Raw genomic sequence first — 9,613 nt, 5'->3', positions numbered from 1 at the left:
ATCTTCACCCTTTTCCCTATCTTTCGTCTCACCCTCACCCTCACACCATCTCTATCTCGACTCTGGCACTGCAAAGAGCGAGCTCTGGATGATCTCTGGCTTTCTTTAGGTCATGAGTGGAATGAGATGTGTTGTGGCCTTGTTGGTGTTGTCGTATAGCTAAGTGTGCTTTATTTCTGATAGATGAATTCTGTTTAGAAAATCTTTATATGATTTTTCTGATTGGATGAGGTTCAGAAATATAATTTAATTTAGACAGTACATGTTCTATTTCCTGCATTTGAAAAAGCACAAGAGATTCAGTTGATAATGAATGACTTGTGTGGGTGTCAACTTATGAAAATTAAAGTTTGCTAGACACTCCAAACTGGTTTATAATGTTCTCATCCTCAGGATTAAAGTACTTAGCAATTTCGAGGCAATTTAGAGTCTTTCCTTCAGAGCTAAATTGCCTAGTCTGCAGGGGTTCTCTGGGACTGAAGGTAGATCTCCAGTCACTAACAAGACCTGCCCTGCTTAATATGACGAAGCCTTTAATTTAATTAAATGAATTATCTGATGGTATTGGCTGTTCTTGTTTCTTCCCTCTTTGGTAAATAAATTGAAGTCTGATTATAGCACTCTAATCCATTTCACCTGTGAGTGTGGATTTTTTTTTTCAGACTACAGGGACCTCTATGATTCAATGGCCAAATCAATTATGAAATGCTTACCGTTTTGGAAGCTGGCTCTAGAGAGATTCTTGCCGTAGTGGTGATGCCAAACTGTCCTAGTGTCCCAAGAATGTCATAAAATTAAAGAGGTCAGCTTTCTGTTTTGCTGAGCTGAACCGTTCACTAAATCTCCTTTTCCTGCACCCATGAAAAAATCAAATAATTTATAAAAATGGGCCTTAAATATTTTCCTGCATTATTGTGCTCTTGTTCTAAAAATCTCATGCTAAACGAATATGATGCCTGAATTTATTCATGTGATATTCTAGTATTCAGTTCCTAATATCTGCAAATAGGAACAATGACTTGATAACTTACTAATGACAACTTACAGATAGTGAACATCTCTGAATTTCCCTGCTGGTTAAATAAAAGTAATTGGTCCATGCATTTTGGGCTGCACGTGTAGGGGGTTGTAGAGGGGTGTGTGTTGCTTGCGGGGCTGCTGGGTAGTATGCTAGCTTGTGTTATATGATGGTCTACTGTTTTTTTTTTTTTCTTTCTTTCTTTTGGTTGGTGTATATCTTGAAAGTGTGCATTTCATGTTGAATGTAATATGATGTTTCTGTGATTAGGAGCCTGCATTGTTTACTACAGAGTAACATTGAGAAATATTAGGCAAATTTGTTTAGTAGTACCAGGTTTTTTGTAGAGTTTGTGAGCAACCTTTGGATTTTTTTTTTTTTGAATCTCTAATTGACAAAAGTATTAAAAGCATCTTAGCTCCATTTTCCAGAGAGAGTCAAATTTCCTACATTGATTTTGTCTTTTTTTATTTTTATTTATTTTTATATTCCTGAAATTATTTTGTTGTGAATTTATCTGAACTCATTTTTTCCAAACTTATTTTATCTGAACTTATTTTTTGCAATTGGACAAAACAAGATGAATGAACATGCCCTAAGTTGTGACATCTCCTATCTCATTGAACATTTATGTCTGCTATTTCAGCTATAAGAATCTATAACATCTTTGACGCGTTAGAAAATTTAAAAGCTGCAGCAGGATCAAGATTTTGCTACCCTTAATCTCTTGAGATTAAAGTTCCTTGCATCAATTCCTTGTGTTTTAATTTTAGTCAAATGTGACTGTAACTGCTATGTTCAACCTTCATGTACCCAAGAAATTATTTGGATTTCAAAATCTGCAGCTAGGGCATCAGCTGCAATAAATATTGATGCCTAGGTTCAGAACTTCAGATAAATTTTTAATAGTGGACCGGGTTTACTCTTTAGTGTATGTGCCAAGATGCACTCCTGTTTAGTTATCTCTTGAAGTAAGAAACTGTAATCTTTACCTCTGAATCTCTTATTAATTTGCTGTTCAATGTCTCTAAATGTATCTTTTCTTGATGCTGCAAAGTCTGCTGGATGCAACTGATAACAGTGACCTGTCTAGTGTGCGTTGAAAATTTGGAACTTACTCTGGATTTGTGGAGTTACATGTAGAGCAAGGGTCTATTTTGGAAGCTGAAGCTGCACATTTCCTGTAAAATGTGATGCTCTCACAGAATTTGAAATGCCGTGCTGCTGGTGCCACTGCATGCTGCCACCGTTGCTGCTGCTGGCACTGCACACTGCCGTTGTGTCTTCCTCATAATCAGTCCCAGTACTGAAGTGTCTGATGCTATCGTCTCCCTGAGAGACCAACACGCAATCTTTGGAGGATGGATGCTGCCGATTTTAAGCATAGGAAGAAATGCCCCAATCTCCCCCCAAACAACCCGCCCTTGGTGATCATCAAACCCACACATTATGGGTACGAGAGATGGAAATGCTGACTACTGGGCTACCACTCCAAGTACTTTAGGATAAATATGTTGCACATATTATCGCTTTTGATATTGTACATACTACTGAAAAATTCCTATAGCGTACTTTCTCTAGTTTAAATAATTTGTTATATCGTCCAAACTCCTTATTACAGAGTAACACAGATAAAGAGTAACACAGATAAAGACATGATCATACAAAAAGATGAATGAATGTTTCATCTTTTCTATGGTGACATTTTTTTTATATATAATTTTATTTTATTTTTTTAAATCCTATGATGGGATTTATATTAATATATATGTGACTAATTCTTCTAATTGACCTTTAAAGACAAATGATCGGAGCATCAATTACATATGTATTCGTGAAATTAATTAGTCATTCTAGCTACAACACAAATGTGACCAATTCTCTATTATTCTAGCTTCAATTACCACGACTGAAGCTGCATGCATGAGTTACAACACTGGTTTCTTATCATCTCACAATATTACGTTGACAAAAGATCGGTTTACAGTATATGCATACATTCTGCATTTCTACTAAAGGCTTTACGCCTTCAGGTTTGATGGATGAAAGCTGCTTCATACATGAAACCAACGTCCTAGGCATATGTAATAGAGCTTTTTTCACACACTAGCAACAACAATAGAAAGGTGCCGGAAAAGAAAAACCGCACCACAGAATTCTTAATGCTTGATGGGTTATAGAGTGGTATAAAGAACAGAAGTACGCCGAACAAGAAGGTACATCCCATGCCTAAAACCACGTAGGATAGCCAAGGTACTGTCCTCAACACGACGAATATACCCATCATGAAAGCCAAGGACATCATCACCAATGCGAAACCCAACAAGGGTAGTGCAAACTTGAGAGATACCAGGATTAGCTTAAGGTCACCTAAGTGTGCCCAAATGAGAGTTACCACACATAAAACGGAACTGTATAATGCCGCTGTGTTGCATATTACAAATGCCTTGAACGGCCATCTGTCCGGCAAGACAGCCATGCCTATGTTCGGGTCATTGTCGGACTGGTTGTAACCTCCCGGAAGGGTGAATCCAGCTGCAAACGTAACAGTAGCCACTAGTGTGGCTACTAGCATGTGTGTGTCAACTCTTTTTCTGAAACCATCCAACTCCTTCACGCTATTTGCTTTGTTCTTATGCTTTCTAACTCTTTGTAGTTGCTTGTAGCAGCTCTTTCTTAGTGATTGTGAGCTTCGTGGTGCATCCACATATCTCAAGGCCATCCAAGTAAGTCTCTGAAAATTCATAAAGCAATGAATTGTACATGTTACAACGGATGCAAGAAAGATAATAACATAAACAAATTAAATAAAAACACAAATTTAACGTGGTTCACTAACAATTAGTTTGATTTGTCATGCCCAACATGCATAGGATGTATTATAACATAAGCTAGGCCAGGCAAAAAATATTTGGTTGATCCAAAACATAACAAGGCCCAACAAATCAGATAGTTTAGAAAATCACAACCCAATTATTGTAATAATTTAATTTCATACTTCGTATAAAGAATTTTTTTGAAGATAACACCTCATATTTAAAAAAAAAGATGGATTATAACACTATTTTTTTTTTTAAAATTTTTATTATAACACCACATAACAACCCAAAAATTGAATTTCACCACCATTTAACCGTATCTTTGGATGGAATCCGTTAGTGGGACCCACTAAGCATACGTGTCATTCATTTATTGGTTTAAAAAAAAAAACCAAAATATTTTTTTAAAAAATAAAATAATACCAATCCCTAACCTATCTCCGATCCACCACCGGCAACCATGAACTGCCGCCGGCAGCCCTGAAACCCTAATCCAGCCCCACCGTCGGCACCTCAAGCCACCGAAAAACCCACCGGAGCCAACTTCAAAACACCCCAGCCATCGAAAACCCACCTAACCCATCTCCTAACCCATCCTTGAAACACCTCAGCAACAGGAAAACACCCCAACCGCCGCTAGCAAGGAGGGCGTCGCAAACTAGGGTGGGGATCAGAGCGTGGGTCGTCGCGCAGGTGGAGATCTGTGGGTTGTCGAAGCAGGCGGAGTTTGATGGGTGTGATTTGGTTGTGTTTTGAATGGCGGAGGTGGTTGCGCGGGCTAGTTTGGTGTTGTTGGAGATGTGAGGCTAGGTGGGGCTGGGGTAGTTTTCGGGGAGCGGAAATGATGGAGTCGCCGGTTCCGGCTGGTTCCGACAGGAGATAAGGTGGTTCCGGCGGGAGGTTAGGGGATATCGGCGTTTTGGCTAGTGGTTCCGGTGGTGGGGCTGGGTTGGGTGAGAATTTAGGGGTTTTTTTTTATTTTTTTTTATGGTTTAATTAATTTTTTTTAAACAAATCCCTGAGTGACACGTGTCCACAATGGATCCTGTTTCAGGGTTTTCTGATGTCCTGCGGAAGAGTTACAATTCCGAGACTGGAACCGGACGCCTGTACCTGCAAAACAAACGGATGCTGCGGATGATTGGAGATCCGCCTCCGACGGTCAAGTTAGTACTTGATTAAGGAGTAATTAATGCGGAAATTAAAGTGATTGGGTCTCTCTAGGTGAGAGTGTTTAATGTGTGTAATCTGCGTTTTTTGCGTAATCCCCCTTAATGAGGATTAAGGGAGGTATTTATAACCTCGGGAAACGTGCCAATCTAGGTTTAGGTTAACCTTGGGCTGATTGGGCTTCCCTCGGAAGTTGGGCCTAGGTGACCGGTTATCCCAGGTGTCATGGGAAGGACACGTGTCGTGTCGTAATTGGTCCATAGTGGACGGATCATTGCTTGACACGTGGCAGGCTCCTATTGGCCCATGTGACGGACACATGGCGGAACCTGATTGGTCCACTTGTCAGATGGTGATTGGTGGGGAAAAATCCCCTAATCATTTGCCCCTCACAGGTGGCACGTGACTGGTCACGTGTTACCTGTGACAGGTATCGCCCTGTAACAGGCGACGGCCTGCTACAGGTGTCACTCGGCGAGAGGCCGAGAGATTCTCCCGCCAAAATTTTGAATTCTGGAAGTGACCCTTCGCCTTCTCACTTCGCCTATATAAAGGAGTGTTGACTTCGGTCATTTTCACACTTGAAAACTTTGTGAGAGAACATTCGGACCCCTGAACTTGCTCTGACATTTTGGACCCTTTCTGCCTACCGCCTGCTCTGACAAGCCGACTGCAAAGGATTTTCAGAACTTCATCAATCGTCACTCGTTCAGGTAACCGTCGGTTCTCTTACTCTTAATTTTCTCTTTACTTTATTCTTTTTTTTGAAATGGCACCACGGAAGCACACGACACGACCTAGGTTAGTGATCAGCCGGTCACCGGGGACGGCTGAATCTAGGACTAGGAGTGCCGCCTGCCCTTTTCTGGACCCATCTTTGCCCTTTATACAAAGTCCGACTGTATCTGTGTCTATGTAGAGCATGATGGCCAGAACAAAAAAGACTGCCAGGATCTCAAACTCAGACGGCTCCTCCCACAGGGTGCCGATTAGTGAAACATCTGACCAGGCGCCAGATGTGGAAGTGAAACAAAGCGGCTTGAAAGCCGGCAGTTCTGAGGGAGGAGTCAAAGTGACCCCTTCCCATTTTACAGTTGACAATTCTACATTCTCTCCTGCTCCTTTTAATGGAGAGGAGGCGGGCCCCTCCGGGAGAGGGGAGGAGTTGTCTGGCCATGCTTCCCTGGACACAGAAGAGAAAAACAGGCGCCTACAAGAGGCGAGGCTTTCTCACGCAGTTGAGAAGGGGGACGATTGGGCGGAGCCATCCGCCTCTCACCGAGAGAAAAATACCCCCTACTACTGCACGGTACCTCGGGGCCGGATCACAGCCATGCAAGAGAAAGTGGAGAGCTTTTTCGCAAACCACGCAATGGGCCCCGACTTTTTAGTGTTCGTGCCGGATCCAGAAGACACAATCGTCTGGCCGGCTGGTACCAGGTATGATGGCGCCTGCTTTGGCTGCTACGAGGCGGCCATCAAGGCTGGGCTGCGCTTCCCACTACATCCGGCTGTTCAGCGGATCTTGGATGGGTATGAGTTGGGGTTATGGCAGTTAGCCCCGAACTCCTAGGTCAACGTACTCGACTATGTGGCCGGGTGCGAACTGCACGGGGTGGAGCCGAACTTCGAGGCTTTCGCCCACATGAACCACCTCAGCCGGACCCCTAAGGCAGGCGGTACCGGCTGGTATCAATTGATGAGCCACAGGGGCTACCTCATGACGAGAGGTAAAGCAAACAAATGGAAGGACTGGCGGAGCACCTTCCTTATCATTGAGAGTTGAGACACAGAGCTGAACAAGCGCTTCAACAGGTGGAACAGGAATCCGCCCCTTCTTGCAGGCGGCCGCAGCATGCCGCTTGTTCCCCCCAAGGCTAAGAAAGAGATCCTAGATAAAGGAATCTTCAAAGTAGAGTCAAAGGTGAACTCTACTTCAGGGGTACGAGAGCAAGTACCCCTGCACTGCGTCCCGAGCTTCAAATGGCTCTACGACGAGTACTTTTTGGCCGCCTGTGGCCTCAGCAGTCGGTGCTCAAGAGGTAGCCGGCCTGTCGAATACTCTGTTGTTCCATGCATTTCTTGTTATGACTTTTATTAACTTTGCTATTTGTTTTTTTGCAGCGGACGCCATGAGCAAAATTACCGCCTCCAAGACTGCGGCGACCATGTTGCGGGCCTCCATCATGCAACAGTCTTCAACCGACTCCCCCAACAAGGGGGCACCCTTGGTGGGCTTCGAACCTTTCACCCTCTTTTTGGAGTTGTGTTTATGCATATACTGACTCTTTTCTTCTTTTTTAGACGGGCGCTCCAAGAGCTTCTTCTTCCCAACAGCCGGACCCCAAGGCTCGGAAGACGACTGTTGCGAGCTCTCCTGGTTCTGCCAGGAAACATGTGGCGGCTGAGAAACAGCCGACCACTTCTTCTAAAACTCCAGCTGGGCCACCTAGAAGTATGAAATTGTCCTTGTAAATTTTAGACTTGCTCCCTCTTTTACTAGGTCTAATCCGTTTGTTTATGCTTGATGCAGCCGGCCCTCAGGAGCCTGACTTGGTCGAGGTGGCCAAGTCTATGATCAAGGCCGTTCCTCCAGCTGAAAGGAAGACGGTCAGGGGTGTCGGCACCCTTGACCTAGACGGGATCGCAGGGGTCCTTGCTGAGGTATACTTAGCATATTTTTGAGTATTTGAATTCCAGGACGCCTGTTTTCTTTTTTGTTTGGAAACTGACGCCAGTTCCCCTTTTTACTTAGGCCCTGCTCCGAGTGAACGACCTTCGCAAGCCGCTTGACCGGAAGAACAAAGAGGTAAAGGCTGCAAAAGCTATGGCCGCCTCTGACTATAATAAGGCAATGTTTCAAATTGCCCAAAATGAAGTTCTGACCATTGGTATTCTTTATTATCAAGCGCAGGCTACCGCCGCTATCCGGGCTCAGTTAGAGGCGGCCCAGAAGAGGAATAGCGAGCTGGAGGCGACCATCAACAACCTCAAGGCCGAGCTGAGACCTCTTCGCCAAAAGATGTCCTCATACGAAACCTTGGAGAAATCCTTGGCGAGCGTAAAGGTACGCCTGGTGACCCAGGAGAAGAGTCTTACTCAGGAGCTCTCGGAAAAGGCCGAGCAAGAAAAGAAAGAGCTGGTCCGGGAGATGATGGAAGACTCTGCTCAAATCCAGCGCATGACTTGGGGCCGCCTCTTCCCCAATGCCGACTTTGCCTCATGGGAAAAAACGTACCGCCAGTGTTCTGATAGATATAATCAAGAGATCCTGGCGGCTGCTGAGGAAGAGGCGTTGGAGGAGGAGGAGCAGCCGGTAGTGGCGCTTGTGCCGCTTGGGGTAATGCATCAAAGAAGGATGCAGCTGAAGCCGAGTCCAGCAAGAAGAGTGCTGACCAGGCGGCAGCTGCTAATATTGAAGATCTGCCCCCTTCTTAAGCTTTATGTCTTCTTTCCACGGCCTGCGTGCCGTTTGTTTGTATTTACCCGGCCAGGGGGCCGGGGCTCTGAATATTTTGCCGGTCTTTAATGATCGGCTTCCTTTTAATGAATATTTTTTGTTTTGCTTCAAATTTGTTTAAGTATTGAATATTCTGATATCCAGTTGTACACTATACCGACTGTTTTACATGGCCGATAGTTGCAGACAGGTACGGATAGTTAGTCACGCCGCCTATGCCCCTGGACGACTGGTTGTCTGTTTCCAGGCTAGACGATCAGTCGGCCATTTATCCAATCGGTATTCGAACAATTTTAAAGACTGGATCCCCTTTAGGCAGGCGGTCCTGTCATTTGTAAAATTAACCAAGTAGGAAAGTGGTTTGACCAAGTAAACATGATTGTTACCTAGTCGCCAAGTAACTGAGTAGTAGAGGTATCAAGCGGTTGGTACCGGTTGTTCCCCTTTATTCGCCAATGTTTGTTGGCTTTTAACTCATAGGTTGTTAACCTAGCAGGAGTAGTGGTTGAGAGCCCCTGTTTGCTAAAAACAGGCGGACGACTCATACCTTTTAGGCTCCATACTAAGTTTGAGAGAGTGACTATGAGTTAACTTTGGTGTTACTCAGTCGCTGTCACTCCTGCTTGAGTAGTAAAGGTGCCAGGCGGCGGAGGCCGGCTGAACCTTTTGATTCGCCAATGTTTGTTGGCTATTAACTCAAGAGGTACCCCTGCAATTATCCCAAGTAATACAGGCGGTCATCTGACTCAGATGTCAACTGCTACCACTGGTTTGGTTAGTGATAGAGTTATCCTTGTCTCAAAAACGGCTACGTTGTTGCCCTTGGGGACAGTCGTATAGGTGCCGTGTAATTAGTTTATAGAGCAATGTTCCACCCAAAAAGGAGCTGCTCTCTGCGACGAATTTCATCTGGAGGGATGCCGCCGGACGCCTGCTATGATGTTGGGACTGGTCGAATTAGTTTTAAAGATTGGATCAGTTGGCTTGGCGCCTGGACTGATCATTCGGCCTTGTGGAATTGGTTAGTTCTTGGTGAACGTAGGTGCTAAGTAAGAGGAGGGTAGCCGCCTGTTTAGGCACAGGGTCGGCCAGGCCCTGATCATTTTTAGCTAAGTATAAGGGGGGTGGCTTGTGTGCTTTGGAACC

The 9,613-nt window shown here is 44.5% G+C and overlaps 1 long non-coding RNA gene across 1 annotated transcript; it reads left to right on the top strand.

The window, feature by feature from the left end:
• The first annotated feature begins 8 nt into the window (after positions 1 to 8).
• LOC110722885 lies at positions 9 to 2,714 on the top strand. The gene is made up of 2 exons (XR_002511644.1): positions 9 to 802; positions 2,076 to 2,714. It is a non-coding gene; the product is annotated as an uncharacterized LOC110722885 (long non-coding RNA).
• Positions 2,715 to 9,613: the final 6,899 nt, after the last annotated feature.

Source organism: Chenopodium quinoa, unplaced genomic scaffold, assembly GCF_001683475.1.
Source record: "Chenopodium quinoa cultivar QQ74 unplaced genomic scaffold, ASM168347v1, whole genome shotgun sequence".
Taxonomy (NCBI): Eukaryota; Viridiplantae; Streptophyta; class Magnoliopsida; order Caryophyllales; family Amaranthaceae; genus Chenopodium; species Chenopodium quinoa.
Note: the sequence above shows the minus strand (reverse complement) of the source record. Positions and strands in the feature narration are given on the sequence as shown.